This window comes from Limulus polyphemus, unplaced genomic scaffold (genome assembly GCF_000517525.1).
Source record: "Limulus polyphemus unplaced genomic scaffold, Limulus_polyphemus-2.1.2 Scaffold5462, whole genome shotgun sequence".
NCBI lineage: Eukaryota > Metazoa > Arthropoda > Merostomata > Xiphosura > Limulidae > Limulus > Limulus polyphemus.
In genome coordinates, this window is record NW_013671072.1 from 59,983 (window position 1) to 66,713 (window position 6,731).

At 31.8% G+C, this 6,731-nt stretch overlaps 1 long non-coding RNA gene across 2 annotated transcripts in view; it reads left to right on the forward strand.

Moving 5' to 3' along the window:
- LOC111089180 overlaps window positions 1-6,731 on the forward strand; it is a 13,370-nt gene that overhangs the window by 4,265 nt on the left and 2,374 nt on the right. Inside the window, exons 2-3 of one of the 2 annotated variants that reach the window (XR_002613492.1) lie at window positions 4,381-4,663; window positions 5,107-5,557. This is a non-coding gene — a long non-coding RNA (uncharacterized LOC111089180). The remainder of the gene's footprint in view (window positions 1-4,380; window positions 4,664-5,106; window positions 5,558-6,731) is intronic. The other variant, XR_002613493.1, reaches the window with a different exon arrangement.

Sequence of the window (6,731 nt, forward strand, 5' to 3'; positions counted from 1 at the left end):
TAGCCGCAGGAGTGTATTACGGGCCAAAGTTGAAAGGTCCCGGGCCAAAGTAGGAAGTCAGTATAACTTAAAAAACATCTCTTCATATCAGCCTTATGGTGTCTGTGGAAGTAGAAACTCAGCTGAGTTTATGTATTACTGCAATAGTGGCAGCCATTTTTTATTGTATTCTTCCATATACTAGTGCTAATTCAATCTCTGGGATATATAAGACGTTTGTGTGCCCTCCCCACACTACGTGTATGTTGTGTTATAGAAAATTTAATTATTTCTATATTTTCCATGTAGGAACGTAGCGCCATCTATGAATTTAGTTAACGTTAACTTTCGTCAAAGATAATAAATGCTCAATAATGGGGTGGAGGGGGTTGTAAGCCCCCTGTTCCAAGTCTGATTGAGATTGGCCCAGCGACCTAGAAGTAGTTAAGTAACAAACAAACAAACACACACACACAGAATTTTCTGCTTTATTATATACATATAGATGTTATGTTTTAGATTATTTAAATAACACCTGTCCCCAAAACATTAGTTAAGTTTTGTTTTTTGTTGTTGTTAATTTCATTATCTCTATCACAAATAAAATGCTTTGGTTGATTCTACACCGTATGAAAACCATCAAGGAACCCAATAAATGTTTAAAGAAAGCAAACATAAATGGTTTTCTTCTTGCTCGTATGTATATTTTAAGAGTTCCAAAATACGGCTCTATGCTTTGACGTAAGTTGTAATAGCTGTTCAATCCGGTATAGTATCGGATAGGAAATTATCGATGTTATGTATAATAACTGAATTAAAAACGTATTTACGAATGAAAGTTTTTTGTTTTTGTGTTTTTTATGCCTTCAAAATGCCTCATTGCATTGTGTATGGCCGTAACGTTGATTCTATACATGAACAAACAAAAAAAACTAATAAACATTTGTACATATAAGATTGTTTTCCAGTCACACCACCTCGATGCACGCTTTAGAAAGTTAAACTATTTGGTGTAATTTTACATTTCAAAAAGTTTTAAACGATTTTGTGTAATTTTATACTTCAAGAAGTTTAAACTAGACTCTGTAATTTTTTACATAATGAATCGTGTAAAAAATACGTGATGTTACTTATAAATCACAAAAAGCTAAGAAGAATGGTTTACAGAAAATAGCAGGGAAGCACTTAATTGAAGTGGTTCCTATCACCCCCTTTTGATGAATATACATCTATTTAAAATTTTTCTATGTTTACAAGACAAATCATAATGAATTACCTTATCAAGCTATAATATTCGTTTACACATTAGTCTCTGAATCATTTTCAAGAAATGCAAACAATGAGTCTAAGTGATACGGTTGAATGTTGTCTACTGGTGTATTGATATACACGATCCAATATTAACTTTGGATAAATTTAACTCTCTCGTTAGGGTTAATTAAAAGTGCGCATGACGTGACCTCTTACGGTGTTACATTCAAACTCTAATTTAAAAGTTTATTATCAATAAACGTGGCATGAAAACATAGTTTATAATTTAAATTTTATATTAACCGAGTTACATCTATATTCTAAAATGCATATTTTAAAGCTATACAGATTTTTTTTTGGATTATTTCGCCACAGTTAGTGTTAGGGTATAAAAAAATAAGATAAAATATAAAGTTTTACAAAAACAAAAAACTAGAGGTAATGCAAATAAAATACGAAACTATAAGATGAACAGAAGTATTTACATTTTTAGCACGAAGATCACCTTTCAGTCAGACTTACACAGTTACGGCTTCGGAAATTCACAGAGAAATTTTTAGTAGAAATACTTTATTGAGAAATCTGATTTTATGTGTAATGCTTATTAAAAGCGTGCCTAGTTTTGTGAAGATATACTTAGTACTTTCAGAATTATAATAAACATTGTTATGTATTCAGATACAGTGTTTGCCAAATGGCTTCTTTATTTATCTCACAGCTATGACGTCATACAGGAATTTCCTTATTAAATCTTTGCAATTTTTGCCAGTTGTAGTAATAGGAAATAACAAGTTTGTTAGAACAGCCCCCATTATAAGCCATCTGTAATAACAATGAACGCAAAAGTAGGATTATTCCTTTTCATGGCATTGAACTGACAAAAAATAGCACTTTTTTTTATAACCGGTGTCCTTTAAAACTAATCTTTTTACCCAACATTCTCAGTATTTCTTATGCCCTAAAATTACTGTTTCACCTGTGTAAAATACATAATATTAATGTGAAGGTTACATTTAATTTTACACCTGACTCAAAACTAGTTAGCATTCTATCAAATAAATACCAAGACAAGAATATTAACAACGTTATTTACTAAATAAAATGCCATTACTGCATGTACGTGGGTGAAACAGAGAGAAAACTCAATACCTTCCAGATGGAGCAGTTTTTCTAACTTTCAAGATCACCAAACTTTGTTCACAATACCTCCACCCATTGATTTCATATAATTTCCAAGGAGAACAACAACTGCAAAATAAAAACGAAGGAAGCCATATTAATAAGAAAAGAAACTATAAACAAATATCCTGGTTTCCCACAATATATATTTACCAATGGTATTTCAGCTGTTAGTTCACTTAAACTTTTAGCTTTTTAAATGTAATTTTCTAAGACCCCCCCCCCCTTGTTTGAACCTGATGAATGATCACGAGAAATGAAGTTATCTGAGTGTTGTAATTTGGCTTTTTCTTGTTTTCATCTTCCAGTAGAACTATTTTATAAATGTACTAGCTAAAGTACTCGGCTTATCAGGTTGATATATTCTAGATGCCATTATACGTCACCTTATCTAACCTATATAAAAGCCAGTGTGTGTCACGTCACGTTTGATTTTAAACTTAAATCATTTCTGAATTAAGGTATTTTCTGTTATATCACCAACGTTTTTAACGAAAACAAACCTCTTTAATCAACGGTAATTCTAAATTAAGAGCTATTTTTCCAGCTTTGTAGTTTATACATTTTATACTTTCAGTACATAGACTAACATCAATACAAGTTTATAATTATGTTGCTAACAATGCATTCTAACATGACATAAGAGTTCGAACGCATTGTTATGAAAACGCACTAGCTTTTCTATATATTAGATGTTGTTATATAAGGAAACAATTCTTTTCTATGTGGTTTTTCGCTAGCTTGCCTCATTAAAAAGATGCGCGCACATAGATAAGTAATAATACCCAGGTGCACACGCTAAGGGTCCACTTAGTATAGGTGCAAAATTTCAGGTTTCTAGGTTCTTTCCTCTTGGAGTTATGGCATTCACACATATGCCTATATATTATTATAGATTTTTACATTAGCTTACATTTTAGTCATAAATGTAAAGATAATTGAAATATTCATATATTTGATTAGTAGTTTTATTTGTTAAGTGATTACTACAGCAGATAGATATTACCAAATTACATAGCATTCAGCAATATAACACTCAATATCATAAGACAAAGGAATATTTTGGATATGTTTGGGACAGTAGGTGTAAAGTGATGTCATTGTGGAAGAAACTATAAGTATTGTCTAGAAATATTCGGAATGCAGTAATTGGCTCATTTAACTCTTTCATTATGCTATGTGAGACAGTGAATGTTCCTACATAGGCAGACACGACTTAAACCCTTACTCCACACTAGAAATGTTCTGAAAAGATTCTCTTGCCCACCCACATATTATACATGTACACAAAGGTTACACTACGGTTGTAATAATTTACCACAAGATGGTGTTTGAATTTTCCTTGTGATGGTTAATCTGTCTTCAGTAATTTCAAAGTCTTTGTCTTAGATCTTTAAAAAAATCTGATTGACAAAGCTTTTGTGTGAACCTGAAATCAGTATCATTATCAGTGGTATAAGGCTAAATGTTACAGTGCTGGAATCCTGCCAAAATTTGCCACGCATAATGCCACCATCAGGGCAAAGATGTCATATTTAAAACTTAATTTCTTTTTTGTGAGTCCATTTTAAATAGAGAAAATGTGTGCAGCACTAATTACCTGAAACTTCTTACATCAGTAACAAATTTAATACACAATATTACCAAGAGAAAACACACAACTTCTTTTAATTAAATAGCAAGGATAAAAAAAAACTAGATAGCATATATACAATACTTGTAGCATTAAGAACTTTAACAATACTTTTCAAACCACCTGTCCTGCCAACACAAATAACTAAAAAAAATCACTCCTCATTGTATATCATGTAAATAATGAGCCTTTTCAAAATATGTATGTTGTAAACACACAGTACAATTGTAAAATGTATGTTATTTAGTGGTTTAAATACCATATTCATGTGTCTTAATAACCATGTGACATATGACAAAACATTTCATCATTTTAATGCTCTGATACTTGCTTTTTAGCCAGAGCAGTCACATAGTGCCTGATGCCAGTTCCCGAGGAAGAGTGACAGTACATATGTGTGTACTGGGCAATCTACAAGAACTCTACTAGTGGAGGGTCACCAACAGACAGTGCTCTCCAGCATACTGAGAGTTTGATTAGGAAGACATTTGATTTTGGGTGTAAATTGTCTAATTAATTTTTCATATACATATCTTTAGTTTTTGAAGTGCTGGAACAGTGCTTTGGCAGCACTACACCCCTGATTATTATACTGTTATGCTGAGAAGAAAGAACTTCTTGGTAAGCCCATGAGAAGTTTGGACTGATCTCTACATAACTTATTAAATATTTTAGCAATTAAGTTAGAAAAAAACGACCTTTACTGTCCAGATAATAATTTATATTTCAGCTTTATCAGTTTTTGTACTACTAATCCTGATGGAGCCACAATGGTGAAATGTCGGCTCAAATAAAAAGTTTTTATTATGATTAAGATATAGTGCAAGGTTTTTAGTTGGATAAAAATATAAAACATTAGAGTAAATATATTATAGTTAAAATAAACATGCATCATGGGTAAATATGGATCTTTATGAAATTATTTTATGTACATAATGAATATTTACAAGTTTATTTAATTAATTTTTATAAGACAACATGGAACTTTGTATTACATCTGAGAAAAATATAAGTTATACTACGAATATTGTGCAAAAAAATGTCAGATTTTTTATTTTTAACAGAAAATCATAAAAGCTGATGTGAAAAGACTGACTACGATGAAGGCACAAGAGATTTTGAACAGATGTCTAAAAACCCTTTAACTTTACCTGGTGATGAAGAAGAGTCCATTAGCTCCAGTCATATTGTTGTTATAATAATGATTTTTGAAAATTTGGAGGTAATAGAGAAACTCTTTTAAAGAAAACACGTAAATTTTGACGTGTAAATACCAGTTTACGGTTTATTCATAAACAATGACATCTAGAAGATTTTCCTTGCACAGGTGTAAGATTATTTTTGCAGCTTCTTTAGTATTGTTTTTGCTGGGAGTTTGTGTTTTAATGTACTATACAGAGTGTATTGGCACGCCTTGTGAAGATAGAAACAGTTTAAAAGGAGTAGTTCAAGAAGAAAAGCTAGCATATTTTGCTAACTCACCAGCTAGGGAGTTCAAAAGGTGGGAGCGACCTGGTAAGATTTGTTTTTTTTTCTTTTCAGTAAATGAAAGTAGTTGATGTTATTATTTAATTAATTAAATTGTTAAGTGTAAGGTCGTATTAATTTGTAGACATTAAAATATAACAATAAAAAGTTCCACTATATAAATCTAATTTGTTTTGACTAAAAGGCAAGATACTGCAAGGAGCAACACAGATATTAAGTAATAGAAATAAGGATAACCAATAGCTTATTAATTATTTTATTTCCTTTGTAAGCTTGTTTTTTTTTTATCAAAGTGCCTGAAACTGTGCTTAAAAGGGCAAACATGCTTTTCTATATTCCCAACTTAGAGTTAAAACAGTATTTATCTAAATCAAAGTCATTCCATGTACTGTTCTTTAAGACAGGTAACAGATTTATAGTTTTGAAAAGAGCTTGGTTTAGCTTATCTTTTCCCCTAAGTTGTTTCTGAGTGGCTGCTGCCAAAGTATTGAACATCTTTGGGAAGTGTCTACATGACAATTTTGTTTTCAATTCATTGCCATGATGTTGTCATCTGCCCCGTATCTGTGGAATTCATGTGTCCAGCGTGTTATCCCTACATTTTTTTAAAAGTATAATTCACATGAAAAGACGATCAGTTAAATATAGAACAACTTTTAATAGATGACTTAAGAAGAATTGATGGATATTATAATGGTTAGTATAAGATGTACATTGCATGCACTGGTTTTGAGGTTCCAAACTAGCACATTGAAGCTTTCTCACAATACCTTCACTTTAGCTTTTAATACTAAATCTTAACCTTTTGTTCTCCAGCTTTTGACAACATTGTAGAAGCAACAGATGCCATTTTTCTTGTTTGGAAGGCTCGGTTTTCCCGTTGATCTTGAATGGCAAGCTTACACTCACTCGTGGTTTCTCGAGAGGAAACCACTCGCGAGATACAGAAAGAAATTAATAGAAATATGGATCACTGAAAGCTTATTTAGTTATTTTAAGTACTTTTACCCTACGTGAATGTGTGTGGGTCATTAGTGAGATCATCTTAGGGTCACTACTTTATTGTCATTCGTGGTTTGTCACCACGACACATTCTTCCATCATGATATCATCGTTCTTCAGCTCTGTGGGTTTTCATTGTGGTGAAATTCTACCATTATGATCAGAGATGCCATTTAGGTAGGGAAACGGGAGGGGGGGG